At 39.9% G+C, this 19,458-nt stretch overlaps 1 non-coding gene across 1 annotated transcript; it reads right to left on the bottom strand.

Annotated features, from left to right (window-relative positions):
- Positions 1-5,753: 5,753 nt before the first annotated feature.
- On the bottom strand, positions 5,754-5,859 carry LOC132284283 (small nucleolar RNA R71). Its single transcript, XR_009472233.1, has one exon. It is a non-coding gene; the product is annotated as a small nucleolar RNA R71 (small nucleolar RNA).
- Between the last annotated feature and the right edge of the window lie 13,599 nt (positions 5,860-19,458).

The raw sequence follows: 19,458 nt of genomic DNA, 5'->3' as shown, positions 1-19,458 counted from the left end.
TTTAACCATGTCAAAAGAAGAAAATAAAACTGATGTGAAAGGTCCATAATGCCCCTAGATCAGAATATGCAAAAAAAAAAAAATGCGAAATGAATTCACAAGAGGCTCAAAACGCAAACGATAAGGTTTTGCCCGGAAACGACCATGCACGCAAACGTAACTTACCTATTTAAATGCGCTGCAATGGTCCATGGCTTAAAAATATAGCCGATACAAAATCCGACCCCCCAATGGGCTAAAAGGCAAAAATGGACTTGGAATGGAAAACATGGAATCCAAAAATGTAAAATGGAGTCAAATGACCATTTAGCCCTTGGTCACACTTTATACAAGATTAATAAGACCCTATGAAAGAATGAAAATGGAATTCCCACACCCGATGCAACCATAGTAAAGCAATGACTTGCGATATTTCAAGGTTTTCATAATATTTCATGAAGTTAAAAAGTACATAGAATACAATATACATGTCATTGGCCTCTGGCCTCATTTCATACACATCAAATACATTGAAAGGAGTGTACTTAAGTACACATTACATACATGGAATCAAATATACATATTTTGACATATAAGTCTACAAAATGACATTTCATGCTAACATTTGCATGAAATGGAAACTTGAAAGCTACACGACATCCAAGGAATGCTAGGCGTCACGAACCAAGTCTTCGTACCTGAAATATGCCCCAGTATCGTAGGGGTGAGTAACATAAAGCTACTCATAGGAGATGAGCATGCATCGACCTAGCATTTTACAAATTTATCACCTTAAGGTGAAACATGTTAAAGGGGCTCATGCCACCTAACGTCTATGTCCAAGTGAGACTCGGGGAGCATCCTAAGCAACCTTACAGTCTAAGCAACAAGAATCATGATATACATACGTGTATGAAACGAATCATGGTTGGGATAATCTAAGAACACGACAAGAAGAATGCTTGAGCATAGATTAACATGAATTGCATTTTCAATACAATTGAACTAGGTCTAGAGTAATCCATACAACATGATGAAAGCATATTTGAATACAAGTTAACAAGAATCACATTATCCATGCAATTCAACAACAAAAGAGCATGTTATACAGTGCAACAAGGTTTAAGTTCTCAAAGCCATCAACTTAGAATCTAAGGCACAAAATAACAGTAGTGGTTCATGCCACCTAACGTCTATGTTATAAATGAATCAATAGGATCAATCCTAAGCTTTATTAGAACGTCAAAACACGATTTTCAATATCGGTGCAATTTAACCAACATTGGAACTTCCAATACAACACATAAAGCACAATTTCGCAAAGTTAACATCCTATAACTTAAAATGGAACGACAAATAAGAAACAACAAGTTACAACATCATCTAGTTATCAACTTGAAAATGAAATGCGAAATCAAACAAAGTGGATACTCGGACGTCACGCCGGATCAGACCGACAACATAGTTACTTTTGGTTACTAGCCCATGGGTAACCTCCCTATGTGCGCACTAGACTATATAGAGGGACTATCCCCCGTACTAGAACCACGTCCTAGCCATAGTCAAACAACGACATCCCCAAGTTTCCAAAATCAACAAGTTGTGCAACAACGTATATATCAACAGGAATATGCAAGATAAATCAACTATCTACTAAGCACAACCAAATTTGGAAACCTATACAATACATGCTCTAAATCCACAACTAATATGATATGATGAATGTCGAATCTTCAGTGTGCAATTCGTTACACGTTATGCATGAAAGATGTTAAACACGAAGTGTGCAAATCATTATACAAGGCAATAATATATTCAATAAGGAAAACATATTATCACGAATACAAACATAGCAACTATGTTATCCAATGTTCAAAACATAACCAAATGAATATACAACAAGTCTAAGTCCATGATTTGAATATAGAAACCACTCTTAAAACACAATTAGATCATGGAGCAAATTGAAAGAATTTAAATAGATAAACACAATTAAATTCTCTAGATTCCGATTCAATTCCAAATAACCTCAATTTAATATATGTTAAAGGACATGGCATGGTCATCACCTATATCCATTCTAAAACTCAATTAGGTTGTTGGAACAACAAAGTAGAACTTTAATTAAATCATGCTAATTTAAATCCCAAGGTTCTAAAACAACTTCTAATAGTCCCAAATTAATATATGCTAGTAACAAGTCATGATCAATACAATTATCAAGTTAAAAACTTAATTAAGCTAAGGGGATCATTAAATAGATTTTAATTAATTCTTTTAATTAAAATCCCTAAATTTTCAAACTTAACCAAATGCTCTCAATTTAACATATCTTAGAGAACATGTCAAAGACTAGTGAAATATCACATTACAAGTTTATTTCCTTCAATTTACGACCATGTGAATTAAACTTTCACTAAAATTAAATATAAAATAAAGGTTGCAATTCTCATGCAATTAATCCCAATTTAATATATGTGAACAACCACACCAAAGCTTAATTTTCTAGCATGCCACAATACAATTCCAAGTTATATATCATCATGACGATTAAATCTTAAACATAAAATTTAATTAAATAAAAGGTTTCAAAACCTAACCGAATATTCTAAATCAAATATATGTGAAGCTATATGGCATGTAAATCAAGAATATCAAGTCAGAATTTAAATAGAGTGAATAGTGCACTCGGGGCAAATTAATTAATCAAATTAATTAATAATTACTAATTTTCAAAACACCTCCAATTACTTTCAAATTCAACTATGTTGAAGACCATGCTAAGGCCTAATATAATATGCTAATACATATTAATTTCAAGCTAGTTAAGGCCATGTGAATTAATCTTTCACCTAAGATAAATATTAAATAAAATCTTTAATACTTATTCAAATGTTCCAATTTTAATACACGACAATGAGCATATCAAGGGGCAATATAAAATCATGCTACATGTTTAAACCAAGTCATGAGCAACCGGGAAAATTAGATCCCGTACAAGAAAAATAAATAATAAAATCTCTAGATTTTATATTTAATCATGCAAACAAGTAGTATAAGTATCACAAGCATGCTATATAACAAGAATTTAAACCTAGAACATCCCTTACCTCAATTTGAGATGAAAATCCTAAAGGCCCACCAAAATAAAAGTGCTCCGAATTCGACGATACCAAGAGGTTTTGTCGGGGACAACACCGTGAACATAACCCCCATCAAAGCCCCATCAAAATCATAACTTGACCTCAAAACCAAACTCAAGAAATGGTCAAAACTGAATTCTAATAAGGGGGAAAGGTAGAGCACGGCGAGGGGAACAACAAACGTTAAGGCCGAAGACTTTTCATCAAGGAAAAGTGAACCAAAAGAGGAGAGAGAAGATGGCAGCACCCCTTGGGCTGCCATGGGAGCTCTAGGTCGTGCATGAAGAGGGGAGAAGATGAAAAATGAAATATCTCACCCCCCTTTTATAGAAATCTCAAAAAGTGCCCCGAATAGGCCCCGCCGGGTCGAAAAAGTAAAATTTGAGCAGACACACTCAAATGGCAAAACTTTGTGAGCAAAAAAGATTCAAAATGATAAAATATAAATAACAGAAGAAACGGAATCAAAAACCGAGTCCCGAGCAGAAAGTTATGCCTAAAAAAAGTTTGGCAAAAATTGGGGCCAGAACCCTGAAACTGGAAAACATCGACCAGGAGGAAATTCCAAGAGTACACAACTCGACGAAATGTGAAAATGAATCCCGTATTACGATCCGGGCTCAAAACAAGACATTTTGCAATAACTTTCATTAATTGCACAATGGCCCCCCCAAAAAGTGAAAACTACACTTATGACCCAGAATGAAAATATCTTCCTAAAATATTTTCTTAAAAACCCCTAAAATAAAATATCTTCAAAAGATATTTACGAAAAACACCCCAAGAAAATAAAATAATTTCAAAGAACTTTGCATCCATGCCCCTATGGACACCGGGAGCAACCATAGTACTTTCTTGTAAAAGTAAAGATACGTATTTCGTGGAAACCACTCAAGATGAAGGCACGTGAAGTCAAAAACCAACTCCGAGCATGAGAAGTGAGGTTGTGCCAACAATGTGACAAATGGGGAAAAGACAGAATAGGGAAAAGACGAAATAGCGCATAGTGTCTAAAAACGAAAAATGCGAAAATGACTCAGTCCTCAAAGGAAGTTGTCAATTCACATGAAAGAGTCTCAGAAACTAATTTCGAGTACTCGAGATGACACTAAGCGACACGAAACAGAGCTCAGAAAGGAAAATTAAACGAAAAAAATTCATTCGTAAAATTTCAGGAAAAAGGAAAGGAAGGCAAATGACCGAGTCGTTACAAAAATCCAATCAAGTTTCCTTTCACCAATTTCGGCACCCATGACTTCTCTCCCCTAGATGCTAAAAAATCAATTTCATTAAATTGAAAAACATGAATCAGTCTCCAATTTAATAATCAATGAGCCAATCTCTAATTGGGAAGTCTCTAATTAAAATAAAATAATTAATTTTAACAACTAAAAATTATAAAATAATTGAATTTCAATTCTTAAAAAAATCCGGTTTGTCACAGTTCATGCTAACCCAAGATAGATTATAGTTAGTTGAAATTCATGAAACATAATTCTTTAAAACTGAATTAAATGAATGTTATTGAGTTTAATTCATATAGTACATAAATTGTTGAAATACCTAGGTTGAACTATTGATCATAATACGAAGTTCGTGGTGAAGTTAATCCCTAAGATTTTCTTTCTCTGATCTCTTTACTTTAATTTAGTTTTATTTTATTTTATGTTCGTGACAACCAACCAATCAAAAGATCTTTTATATCTGAATCGAAATTGGATTAATTGAACTTAAAAGTAAACACTCATCTCTTTATGGGATCGACACCCTTAATATAGCCATATTCTACAAGGATTCGTGTTATTACGAGTGGTATATTTTGACACATTTCAATTTGTGGTGCCGTTGCTCAGGAGATTTATTGTTTAATTTGATTACAATTAGTTGTGTTTTGATTATAAGTTTTCGGACTTTTTGATATCTCACCTTATTTCTTTTTCTTTTCAAGTGCAAGAATTTAACAGCGAGGACGAAGACGCTTAAGGAAAAAAAGCTTCGGTTTCAGGACCTTTTGTGAGTTTTTGTTGTTTTCTTTACTTAAAATTTTTGTTTTTGTTACTGCTTGTGCAATTGGATTTAGTGCATGTTAGGTCGCTGTTCTTTATTAAAACCAATACTTGAATATGAACCTGAACTAGAGAAAACTCTTAAGCAAATTAGAAGACCTAAAAAGAATTTGAACTTGTTAGGAGATTCCTCTAGGAAAAACATGGCTGGTGATAATACACCACCAAATGGAGCACATGTGCTATAGGCACCTGTTCCTCCACCACAACCACAATTGAGGGTCATTTCATTCCCACTCATATACATCTTCTTCGTGCTATCGATTCCCGGATGCTAATGCAACCCACTTTGAGATCAAGCCTGCTATGATCCAAATGCTTCCTACATTCCATAGGTTTGCAACAGAAGATCCTTATAAGCACTTGGATGTGTTTTTGGAATTGTGTTTAACTACCAAGTTGTCCACTATTTCAGATGATGCATTTAAGATGCGACTTTTTCAGTTCTTTCTCAAGGACAAAGCAAGAACCTAGTTGCATGCCCTACCAACTATTCCATATCTATATGGGACATGTTCCAATAGGAATTCTTGAAAAAAGTATTATACTGTGGGTAAAACCACACAAATGAGAAGAGAGATCACGGCATTCTCCCAAATCCTGGGTGAACAACTCCATGATTCATGGGAAAGGTATAATGATCTACTGAGAAAATGTCCACACCATGATATTGCTAAATGGCACTTGATAAGCGCTGAATACTGTATATTCAAGCGCCCTAAATTACATTAACAAAGTCCATTAATTGATTATTTTATGTAGATTAACTCCATTTGCATGTTTTTATGCATTTTCAGGTTAAAGTGCAAAAAGGAAGCAAAAATGATGCCTTGTGGAATTTTGAACAAAAAGGGTGCCAATTCTGAATTTCTGGCAGCAATAGAACCTGAATTTTGTCGCCATTTTTGACCTAGTAAACTCAAGAACTGGACTTCCATTATAACATGAAAGATTTAGATCTCTGAATCAGCTTTCCAAATATTCAAGCGGTTCATCATTTGGAGTTCGGAGTAGAGAGTTATGATCTTCTTAACAGAGGTGAGCAGACCTGCCTGGCAGCACTGAAGTACTGCCTTTCTCCCCATTTTCGACCAACCAGACTTGGGAATTGGGTCTTCATCAAAGCATGAAGTTTTTAAAGCACTGAATCAACTCTCCAAATCTTCAAACAGATCATCATTTAGAGTTCGGGGCACAAAGTTATAGCAGTTTTACCAAAGTAGGTCAGTGCTAAGCAAGAAGAGCATGTTGCACATTACACTAATTTAGAGTGCTCGAGACCACTTTTTGAGTGCTCGAAAATCAGGCAGATTGCACTCGGAAATGGCTCAATTTCAGCCACTTGCACATTGGTTTCTTGAATGCCATCTTCCTTCTTTATGAAGTGGTTGGAGGTGTTCCTTGGAGGAGAGAGAGGGTTTTGTTGGAGGATAAAAGGCAACCAAAGGCCACACATTTGCTATCCTACATTTTCTACAAGATTAGAGGAGAGAAAAGAGAGCAAAAGAGGGTGTTCTTCAAGCTCCAAGAAGGTTGCACGAAAATGGCCATGAAGATGGAGCTTCTTCCTTCTTCTAGCTTAGCAATGGGTAACTAACTCTTTCTCTAGGGAGGTGATGAAGTCCCTCCCTTGTAAGCATGTCCTAGGGTAGTCTATATTAGGGGATTGCAATGTATATTTACGGTATTTTTCATAGCTAAGAGCACTTCATTTGGTGTAATGAATGTTTATATAAGTATGGATGATTTCTTCAAGCTCATTATCTTATGTTAGGTGATGTCTTGTATTAATCTTTTTACTTGAGTTTACATGGTGAGAATGGAAACAAGGTTATGAAATGATTTAATGGCATGTTGATAGGTGACTTTGATAGACCATTGCTTAGGAAATCCTTTGATGGTGTATGCTTAATCTCTAGCTCCATGTGCTTCATCATTTTGTCAAGAATTTGATAGTCTTTCATTTAAGTAAACGTGTATAAGCTACACCGTAGTTAGGTAGTCTCAACATGTTTACCCTTTTGATGGATTATACTTGTTTGAGACCTAATGTACCTCTTGATTACTTACATGGCAACTATGTGTTGCTATGTAGTTTTTGACCACCATATGTTGTTTTTCCCCTAATTTAGGTCTAATCTAGCATGTGTATAGGGATGGAGGCGGATTCACTTCCTTAGTCTTCTTTGCTCATCTTTCATCTCTTAAATTCTTGCAAGTTTTTCATTAATGCATATTTCAATTCATAGTATAAGTGACAAACCAACAAAACTCTATATACCCCTCATCATTCTAAAAGTAGTCTAGACTCTTAGGTTGCCATAGACTAGCGCAGTCCCAGTGGTTCGACTTACCCGACCAATAGCCCTATTTTACAATGATTCGTGCTATTGCGAAGGTTGATGTATAGTTGATCAACCGATCAATTTTTGGCGCCGTTGCCGGGGACTTGCAAATGGTTTAGCAACCAAAGTTTAGGGTTAAATTTAGTTTGATTGTGCATATTGTGTCTTGTGAATATTCCTTGTGTGTTTTGATCATCTTCGTGTTGTAAGATTCTAGGGACTCGAAGCTTACCGTGGGATTGCTAGCAAATTGTAAGTCTAGAGGACCCCAGGTAAGTCTCGTGACTTCTAGTTTCGAATTGTGAATATCGTGCATGTGTTAAGCTTAGAAGTTAATAAATTGCAAGCCCTTGTCGAGGCTATTTCAATTGTGTATTTTCAATTCCAAGCATCGGTCCTTGTCGTGGCCATTTATTTTCTGTCTTGATAATTGAGGAGAAAGGGAACATCGTATGTGGAGTTGATGATAAAGATTTGTTGTGATGATGTTGTTGTGAATTGTTGATGTTTGGCCGTAGGTCACTCTCTCTACCCACACTTGACTCGCCTATTGATATAAATTCACTTGAAAGAACTCTTAGACGGAACCTTAGGGAACCCATTCTTACAAGGGATCTTGAAACTGAATTCAATATAATGGGGGATAACGTAGGAAATCCGGGGAATGAAAGGGCTGAAATTCCTAATGTAGAACCAATGACTCTTAGAGATCATTTCATTCCTACCACCTATGCTTCTCCTTCTTGTATAGTGATGCCAAACATCAATGCAGCTCAATATGAGATCAAGTCTAGTATCATTCAAATGCTTCCATCATTTCATGGCTTTGATAATGAAGATCCATACAAGCATCTTGATGAGTTCCTTGAAATCTGCTCGACCATCCGGTTGAGAGGTTTTCCGGACAATGCACTTCATCTCCATCTTTTCCCATTCTCCCTAAAGGATAGGCAAAATATTGGTTGAACTCCCTCGCTCCCAACTCTATTACTTCTTGGGCTCAATTGCAACAAGAATTTCTTAAGAAGTATTATCCGGTGAGTAAAACCAACCAAATGAGGCGTTCTATTCTAAGCTTTTCTCAAGTTGATGGAGAACAACTCCACGAGACTTGGGAAAGGCTACAAGATCTTCTTCGAAAATGTCCTCATCATTTGATCCCAAAATGGCAATTAGTGCAAGCTTTCTATGCTGGCTTGACCGAAACCCATAGATTCATGGTTGACTCTTCGTGTGGTGGGATGTTCATGTCCAAGAATTTGGATGAGACTTGGACCTTACTTGAGAATTTGAGTGAAAATTCACTTCAACACAATTCTCGTAGGGCTCCGACCTCAACCACTCCAAACAACACCAACCCTTATCAACCAAAATCAATAAGGGAGGAATTATCTCAAGTGGATGCCATCGCTCATAAATTCTACCAATTGATGGCACCACATCTTCCTCCTTCATTGTCTCAAAATTCGGCAAGTTCAGTTTGTGCTTCATGTACTAGTCCATTCCATCTTTCGGAAGATTGCCCCACACCGGAGCAATTTCCCAATCCCAACCAAGAGCAAGCTAATGCCATGTTCTCGCGGCCCGGGAACAATCCATATTCCAACACCTACAATCCGGGTTGGCGAGATCATCCGAATTTCTCGTGGCGGCAACAAGCCCCACAAAATTCCCAATTCCAAAACCAAGGGTGGCAAAATCAGCCCTCTTCTCAATATCAAGGTAGACCTTTTCAAGCCTCTTCAAGCTACCGTCCTCCTTACAATCCAAATGTCTCCAATCAACTTCCTGTGTGTCCGACTGACGAGATAGTAGTTGCAAACAAGCAAATGATGGAATCATTAAATAAGCAAATAATGGATGCCAACAAGCAACTCTTGACATCCTTGCAGCCTACTCTCCAAATGGTTCACTCTCATACTCAGTCCATAGCTAATCTCGAAAATCAAGTGGGCCAAATAGCTAACTCAGTGAATCAATTGCTTCAAAAGGACAAGGGCAAGCTTCCCTCTCAACCTTTTGAAAATCCTAGAGGAATGCATGTGATTGACGAAACCCCTCATCCGAGTGGGCCGACTCATGAACAAGTTCAAGCTATCACCACCCTTCGGAGTGGTAGAGTGGTTGACAATAAGGTCGATGGAGACAAAAGTGAGGAAGTTTCTCCTTTGAAAAATCTGAATCCAAGCTCTTCTAATCCAAATTCAAGCTCTTCTAATCCAAATTCTTATCCAAATACCATTCACGGAAATCCCACACATGTCACCCCAAATGTGGAAGCTACTTATGAGCCAAAAGCTCCGTTTCCTCAACGTCTTCAAGAGTCGACACATTTTGGGAACAAGAATTGTAAAATTCAAGACATGTGGGAAGTTTTCAAGCAAGTGAAGATTAACTTGCCCCTCTTGGATGCTATCAAGCAAATCCCTCCCTATGCAAAATTTCTCAAAGATTTGTGCACTCAAAAGCGCACTTCTAAAGATCATTTGCCAAAAAAAGTGAGGTTGACTGAAAATGTTAGTGCTATCATTCAACACAGCACTCCTCCGAAGTATAAGGATCCGGGTGCCCCCACAATCTCTTGCGTCATTGGTGACAGCAAAATCGAGAGGGCCCTCCTTGACTTAGGAGCTAGTGTGAATTTAATTCCATACTCAGTCTACCTACAACTTGGTTTGTGAGATCTTAAGCCGACTTCCGTGGTTTTGTAACTTGCCGATAGATCAGTCAAGCATCCACGAGGTATTCTCGAGGACGTTATCATCAAAGTGGACAAATTCTACTTCCCGGTAGATTTTGTGGTTCTTGATACAGAACCGGTCCATGACCCAAAAAAGCACATTCCCATGATCATTGGTAGGCCATTTTTAGCCACGGCTAATGCATCAACTAATTCCCGAACCGGGGTGATGGACATTGCTTTTGGAAACATGCAAGTCAAACTCCACATCTTTCATGCAACTCAACATCCCTCTAATGAGGATGATTGTTTTCTTGTGGATGTCATTGATGAAGTGGTCAAAGAATCTCTCCCCTTCATTCTAAGCAAAGATCCTCTTGAAACTTGCATGTCCCATTTTGACTTCTCAAACTTTGATGTTGATCAAGCCATTCAAGAAGTCAATTCCTTGCTTGATATTAATGCTAGCATGGATGTACCTCCTTGGAAAATTCCAAAGGAACCACTTCCCCAACTTTCCACCACTCCTCCGGTCCCATCATTGTTATCTCCGCCACAACTTGAGCTTAAGCCGCTCCCGGCCCATCTCAAGTATGTGTTCCTTGGTCCAAAGCAAACCCTTCCGGTCATTATTGCCTCGGACCTTCAAAAAGACCAAGAGACCAACCTTTTAGCGGTGCTCCAAGAGCATAAAGAAGCTATTGGTTGGACAGTGGCAGATTTGAAAGGAATTGACCCCTCCATTTGTATGCACCGCATTCATATGGAGGATGACGCAAAGCCTACTATAGAGGTCCAGCGCCGGTTAAATCCAAATATGAAGGAAGTGGTCATGAAAGAGGTGATCAAATTGCTAGATGCGGGAATCATCTATCCTATCTCTGATAGCAAGTGGGTGAGCCCCACACAAGTTGTCCCCAAGAAATCCGGTCTCACCGTTGTTGAAAATTCAGCGGGTGAGCTCGTGCCACAACGAACCACCACCGGGTGGCGTGTGTGCATTGATTATCGGAAACTCAATTCATCAACTAGGAAGGATCATTTCCCACTCCCATTTATTGATCTTATCCTAGAAAGGTTAGCCGGCCAATGCTTCTATTGTTTTCTTGATGGTTATTCCGGCTATAACCAAGTGGCAATCGCCCCCCAAGATCAAGAGAAAACAACATTCACATGTCCCTTTGGTACTTTTTCCTATCGACGCATGCCTTTTGGTCTATGCAATGCACCGGCAACTTTCCAAAGGTGCATGATGTCCATATTCTCCAACATGGTTGAAAAATTCTTGGAAGTTTTCATGGACGATTTTTCCGTATTTGGCTCCTCCATTGACTTGTGTCTCAAAAATTTATCTCTTGTGCTCCAAAGATGCAAAGAGACGAATCTCATTCTAAGTTGGGAGAAAAGCCACTTCATGGTCCAAGAAGGCATTATTTTAGGACATGTCATTTCTAAGCGGGGAATCGAGGTAGACAAGGCAAAAGTTGAGTTAATCTCTAATCTTCCTCCTCCGAATTCTGTCCGTCAAATCCGTTCTTTTCTTGGCCATGCCGGATTCTATCGTCGCTTCATCAGAGATTTTAGCAAAATCTCACGGCCCTTGTGTAATCTCTTAGCCAAGGATGTTCTGTTCAATTTTGATGACACTTGCATGGAAGCTTTCATCAAACTTCACACTCTCCTCTTATCCGCCCCAATCATGAAACCCCCTAATTGGTCTCTTCCTTTTGAGATCATGTGTGACGCATCCGACTATGCATTGGGGGCGGTTTTGGGCCAACGTGTGGATAAACTTCCGCATGTCATTTATTATGCTAGCAAAACTCTCTGCGATGCCCAATTGAACTACACCACCACTGAAAAAGAATTGCTAGCCGTGGTGTACGCCTTGGATAAATTTCGCTCTTATCTTCTTGGCTCCAAGGTCATCGTCTTTTCAGATCATGTCGCTCTTAGGCATTTGTTAGCGAAAAAAGAGACAAAACCCCGTTTAATTCGATGGATCCTCTTACTTCAAGAGTTTGACATTGACATCCGGGACAAAAAAGGGACCGACAATGTTGTCGCCGATCATCTCTCTCGCTTACTTATTGAGAAATCTTCAGAATTCGCAGCCATCTGTGATTCCTTTCCGGATGAGCAACTTCTTCAAGTTTCACATTCTACTCTTCCATGGTTTGCGGATATTGTCAATTATCTTGCGGTTGGCAAAATTCCAGCTCATTGGTCCAAACAAGAGAGGGACCGGTTTTTCTCCCAAGTCAAGCATTTCTTTTGGGAAGATCCGGAACTATTCAAGTATTGCCCGGACCAAATCATACGGCGATGCATTCCTGAAACCGAGGCCACAAGCATTCTAAATTTTTGCCACCCTCTTGCTTGTGGAGGCCATTTTAGTGCTAAAAAGACCGCTAACAAAGTTCTTCAAAGCGGATTCTTTTGGCCTACCTTGTTTCGAGATGCATACAATTTTTGCAAATCGTGTGAACGATGTCAAAAACTTGGATCCATGTCCCGAAGAGACATGATGCCCCTCACTAACATTTTAATTGTTGAAATTTTTGATGTATGGGGGATTGACTTCATGGGACCATTTCCATCTTCTTATGGCTATGAGTACATCCTTGTAGCGGTGGATTATGTGTCTAAATGGGTTGAAGCCGAGGCTACCAAAACTGATGATCATAAAGTCGTGATCCATTTCATTCAGTCTCACATCTTTAGTCGTTTTGGTACGCCCCGAGCAATCATTAGTGATGACGGATCTCATTTCCGAAATCGTTATCTAAAATCCGTCCTTGCTAAGTATTCCGTTATTTATAAGGTTGCTACACCTTACCACCCTCAAACGAGTGGTCAAGTAGAGATTTCTAACCGGGAGATTAAGCACATTTTGGAAAAAACGGTTAGACCGGACTGCAAAGATTGGTCAGTAAGGCTAAACGATGCGCTTTGGGCTTACCGGACAGCTTATAAGACACCCATTGGCATGTCACCATATCGACTTGTCTTTAGCAAAGCATGTCATCTCCCAGTACAATTAGAGCACCGTGCTTATTGGGCCATAAAAAGGTTCAATTTTGATCTCAAACAAGCCAGCTCTAATCCTGCGTTGCAATTAAATGAACTTGAGGAATTGCATAATGACGCGTATGAAAGCGCAAAAATTTAAAAGGCAAAGACTAAAGCTTTTCATGACAAACACATCGTCAAGAAGTCTTTTACCCCAGGACAAAAGGTCTGGCTTTTCAATTCCCGCTTGAAACTCTTTCCCGGTAAACTCCGGTCAAGATGGGATGACCCATACATTGTCACTACCGTCTTTCCTCATGGAGCAATCGAACTTCATGATCCTGCAAGTGGATCACTCTTCAAGGTAAATGGCCAACGGCTTAAGCCTTGCATTGACAGCACAATCCTAACCCGAAAAGTTGAGGAAGTCCTCTTGACGGATCCAATTTATGAGGATTAGTGCCTGCTCTAGCTTTGTCTAGCTATCGATATTAAATTTAGCAACTCAAGGGAAGCAATTCTTTCAATTTCCAAGCTTCATTCTCTTTGAAATTGCTCGTGCCTTGCAAATTTTCTGGGAAACGGTGTAGAAATGCCAAAATTTAACTTTCTCTGGAACTATCTTAAGTTGTGTTCCACATTTTTAGACTGGCTTCTTAGACCTTCTCAATTCTTGTTTTCATTCCCGGAAGTTTTTGGCTCTATCAGGCAATTTTCTCGGACTTTCGACATGGCTCTCACATGCATAGCCTCTTATCTTCAATGCATTGTTGGATCATGGTTTCTCAAAATCATCCATGCGTTGGAAAGGTGCTACATTTTGAAAAATTTTCCAAATTGTCCATGCATTAAAAAGAAGTTGAATAGTTTTCAAAATTTTCCATCCATGCATTACATTAGAATGAATTTGCAAAGTTTTAAAAAAAATTTCTCCAGAAATTTCATTCATCCATGCTATGTGTGATGTTGTACAAGTTGGAAATTTTTCCATGCAATTGAAATTCATGGATGCATCATTAAAGAAAAAAATTCCATGAAAAAAGTTTCCATGAAAAATTTCAATTTTTTTTTTCATGCATGCAACATTTCCACTTTCAAGCCAATGTATCCAGGCAAAATGCAAATCGCATCATGTATACACAGTTTATCCATGCATAAGACTTTTGCATGCATTCACAATGCATAAGAATAAAAAATTCATGCATGCATCCATGATGAAAAATTTTGCATTCATGCATGCATAAAAATGAAATTTTTTTGCATACATCCATGTTGGATGAAAGATTCAACTTCCATGATGCTCAAAATTCCAGCTTTCTGTGCTCATTTCGAGCAATCCAAAGTCCCTTTGGAGTGCTTGCAGCTTCCAACCCACTGCCTCATTTTCGAGCACTCTCAATTCCTGTTGGAGTGCTCGATTTTCATGCATTTACCATGCCGAGCCCTCTGCCAAGAATTCGAGCACTCGCCTAGCCCATTTCGAGTGCTCGACATTGCTCACACCAAGCACCCAGCTCACTGCTCTCAGTTCAAGCACTCGCCGAGCCTATTTAGAGTGCTCGAACTCTACCTTCTTTCTCTCTAAATAGCCAACCCCACACATCATGCATGCCATCTCTCGGCAACCCCTCACCTATTCACCATGCAAGCTCACACCAACCAGCTAACCATCCCTCTCAGTCTCTCTCTCCACAACCCAACTATCAAACCAAACAACCCACACCTCCTTCTACACCCCAACCTTACCACCTTTCTTCCTCCTCTCAACCAACACAACCCATCCCCAAGACATGCATGCATGCATGCAATTTCAGCTTCAAACCCATCCACGAAACCACCACCTTCACCTCACCACACTCTGCCAACCTAGCAACCAACCAGCCACCAACAAACCTCCACCAACTCCCCCAACATCTCACCATCCCAACCTCACCCCCTCATGCACACCATCATCTCTCTCATTTACCAACCAACCCTCACACCAGCCTTCTCTCTCGGCATCTCCACACACCAACACCATGCATGCACAACCATCTTCTTCTTTCTCTCACCACACCACCAATCTTCCCTCTCCTCCACAAACCCACCCCTTCCCTCTTCCTCTCTCTCTCACCCCCAGCAACCAAGCATGCAAGCCATGCATGCTCCACCAGCCTCACCTTGCACACCACCTCACTCACTGCCAAGACTTCGAGCACTCGAAGTCCCATTTCGAGTGCTCGAAGTGTAGAGCACCACACACCCAACAGCTGAGCCCACTGCCGGATTTTCGAGCACTCGAAGACACCATTCGAGTGCTCGAACCAAGCCTCTCTCTCTCTCTCTTTTAAAACCAAACCCCCTCACTCTCACTCACCCCTCTCGGCACCATCCCCACAACCACCTTACTCCCCTTGCATGCAAGCCCCATGCATGCACCTCAATCTTCCCTCATCTCCCATCATCCACCCTCACCATCTCTCGGTTTCTCACTTTCCAAGACCCACAATGCATGAACCACCCCATGCATGCCCCTCTCGGTTTTCTCTCTTTAACCTCACCCACCTCAACCATTTTCTCCACCCACATCATCAACACCTAAACCAACCCACCCCTTCTCTCTCTCATCCCCACCACCCCATCATCTCACCTCCCTCTTCCTGCCTTCTTTCTTGCTCTCGGATACACTGAAATTCAGGTCTGTGTCCTCTTCATTTGTTTTTCTTTTCCTTTGTTCATTCATGGTGTTTTACAAGGAGGATGGGCTTGTAATGTTGGAGTTTGGTTCTGTTGATGCTTTGTTGTTGATTTGTTGATGATAGAGCTTGATTTGTTTGTCAAAAATTTTGGGCTTCATCATCCACCCCACTCATTTTCACCTTCTCCTTTTTGTGGTGCACGCCAGGTGTTCGCTGAAATTCCTCAACCAAGTCCACCTCTCTAAATGTCTCGTGCCGGTTCTTCTCGCCCTCCTGGACCCTCTTCGGGTGCCCGTGCTATCAATCGTGAGCAACCACGTGATCCTTGGGATCGCAAACACCTCAACTACGAACTCTCATTTCCGTTCACGGATGCCTTTGACATTCTACCCACTACTTCGTGGGCTATCGCCGAATTGACTAACCGGCATCTGCAGCACATTTGCGCGCCCTTTGCCAGGGTTGCATACCCCCGTGTAGTGCGCCTCTTCTACCAGAATCTCCAATGCCCTGAAGAGCCACCCATTTCTCTCACTACATCCATTGATGGCACCACCTATGCTTTCACTATGACTGACATCATTCAGGTTTCTGGTTGCCCCATTGAGTGCCCCGATGACATTGTCAATCATAAGAATCTCCCTTTATATGAGGAGCCGGATACATTAACTGTGGAGCAGATTGCCGCTGCCATTTGCACTGTTGATGATCCTACTAGGCCCCGGTCTTTTATCCGCAAAACCAATCTTCCGGAACGCCTGTGGTTCATTGACACTGTCTTTAAGCACAATGTCTACCCTTTGGTGTATAGCACCGAGCGTCGGGGCCTCCTTTTACAAGCCTTATATGCCATGGACCAAGGCCAATGGTTCTCCATCCCAGAGCTCATTTGGACCACATTTATGAAGTTTTGGCATGATGCTCATAATGCACGGGTTCCGCGAGTTGAAAATCGGAAATTGCCTTTGCCGTTTTTCATCACTCGGCTCCTTCAGCACAAGGGTTTCGTTGTTCCTCCCCATGAACCAAAAGGCGAAAAGATTAAAATTTTTACCAAGCGCCGGTGGATCAATGTTCTTAGCCATTCTAGTACCCCTCAGCCTGCTGCCCCCCTGTTCATCCACGCTCCACCTCCTCCTCCTTCTGAGGATGCTTCCACCGCAGCAGCCACTGCAAGGGTAGAGCCTCCGGTCGACTCTCACCAGGACCAGGCTTTCATCCGGGCTAGCATTACCGGTATTCATGAGCGACTGGATCGTTTTGAGAATTCTTTGTCCGCGTACACTCGGACTCTGTGTGAGACTTCTTCACGTGCTGAAGAAGATCATCGTCTTACTGCTAAAGACCGCCGTGTCGCAGCTGAGGAACGTCGTTTAGCATCCGCTGAACGGCGTAAGACTCAATCTCTCCTCCATTCCATCCTCGCCCGTTTACCCTCTGGACCGTAGCTTGTTGCGAGTGTTGAACCTTATCTTTTTGTTTCATATGTAACTATTTCTCTTGTATCTTTTGTTTTCCTTTTGAACTGTAAGAATTTGCTATGTATAGGTTGCTCTAGTAGACATGATCCCTGTACAGCTCTTTTTGTAATCATGTAAACTCTTTTTGCAATGCAAATTCTTTCTGTTCTGTTAACTTTCGGTACATTCTTTTTCTGTATTTATGCTTGTCCTATTAATGCTGTTTGTGGTTGTTTCTTTTTGTTCTTCATGATGCTCTCCAGGTTACGCAGTCCAATTCAAGTTTGGGGGTTTTTGTATCACCATGCCGTTTCCTCCCCCTGGGTATTGTTGTTCCTTTTTATACTCTTTATCATTTTTGTCTCTAACTTACATCCATGTCCCACATTGAGGACATTGTGTAGTTTAAGTTTGGGGGTGCATCAAAGCATTCTTGGCATAGTTTTGGTATCATATTTTTGTAAAGCAATGATAGTGTAACTTGGAACTTGTCGGAGACAAAGCATATGTTTAATACCTTGTGTATAGAAGCAATTGAGAAATTTTTTAAAATAAAGAAATTTGAATTTGAAGTGATCATGCAAATACAATGTAGTCTGTATAAATGCCTCAGTTAGATTCTTGCTGGATTTACACTCTTATAAGCTTCACAATGTACAGATGCACATTGGAAACTTAACTGTGAGGCATGCAACTTGATTGACCTTGACCTTGGCCTAGTTAATCTGATTTGATGAACCTGATAGATGGATACCTTTGGCAAGGTTATAAATAAATAAATAAAAAAAAATAAATAAATAAATAAATTGAAATAATGGCCAGTTGACGTTCGTAGCCTTTCCAACTCGAGCTATTAAGCCCTAGGAGTGTCTCTACACTTAGCACCCTAAAGCCGTCTGGTTTGGGAGTTGTTGGCCTAACGCTTGCTACAAGGGTTGGTTAGAAAGCTTAAAGGACTTAAACATTGCACGGTCATTCAAAAAAAATTGTAATAAACATGGTTCGTTGGAGTTCGTAGCCTTTCCAACTTGACCTATGAAGCCCTAGGAGTGTCTCTACACTTAACACCCTAAAGCCATCTGGTTTGGAAGCTGTTGGCCTAACGCTTGCTACATAGGTTGGTTAGAAAGCTTAAGGGACTTCAGCATTGCACAACCATTCTATGTTTCGCTTATGAGTTGCAATAAATTGTCAACAAGCAACAAAAGTTGTCTTGTAAATAAAATCATGCCTTAGGGACCTCATTTAAAGGGGAATTCAATGATTTGAAAACTTGTGCTTTGGAATTGGAAAAGAAAGTAAAAGCCGCATGTTGAGAATCCAATTCACTTTCACTGAAGTTTGAGTTATTTCCATTTAAGAGATGACAATTGAATTATTTATATGGACTATGATGTTGATGTATGCATGTTGAAATGGTTTTTCCCAGTTTTTGTATCAATGCTTCATATATGCAAGGTAGTCTTCCCAATGATCCCGTCTCCAGCTCTTTATCTGTTTCAAGTTGTATTTGAGCTATGTTTATGTTTATCTTTGCCATGGTGAATATTTTTGTAATAGCATTCCCATGTTTTCATTCCATTGAGCTTTGCATTTTGGTTTTGCTAAGGGACTAGCAAAATGTAAGTTTGGGGGTGTGATAAGCGCTGAATACTGTACATTCAAGCGCCCTAAATTACATTAACAAAGTCCATTAATTGATTATTTTATGTAGATTAACTCCATTTGCATGTTTTTATGCATTTTCAGGTTAAAGTGCAAAAAGGAAGCAAAAATGATGCCTTGTGGAATTTTGAACAAAAAGGGTGCCAATTCTGAATTTCTGGCAGCAGTAGAACCTGACTTTTGTCGCCATTTTCGACCTAGTAAACTCAAGAACTTGACTTCCATCATAACATGAAAGATTTAGATCTCTGAATCAGCTTTCCAAATCTTCAAGCGGTTCATCATTCGGAGTTCGGAGCAGAGAGTTATGATCTTCTTAACAGAGGTGCGCAGAACTGCCTGGCAGCACTGAAGTACTGCCTTTCTCCCCATTTTCGACCAACCAGACTTGAGAATTGGGTCTTTATCAAAACATGAAGTTTTTAAAGCA

The sequence above is a fragment of the Cornus florida genome, unplaced genomic scaffold (genome assembly GCF_030987335.1).
Source record: "Cornus florida cultivar Cherokee Brave unplaced genomic scaffold, ASM3098733v1 CherokeeBrave_3.0.0_Hap2_Chr01, whole genome shotgun sequence".
Lineage (NCBI taxonomy): Eukaryota > Viridiplantae > Streptophyta > Magnoliopsida > Cornales > Cornaceae > Cornus > Cornus florida.
This window is presented reverse-complemented; position numbering and strand designations above follow the sequence as displayed.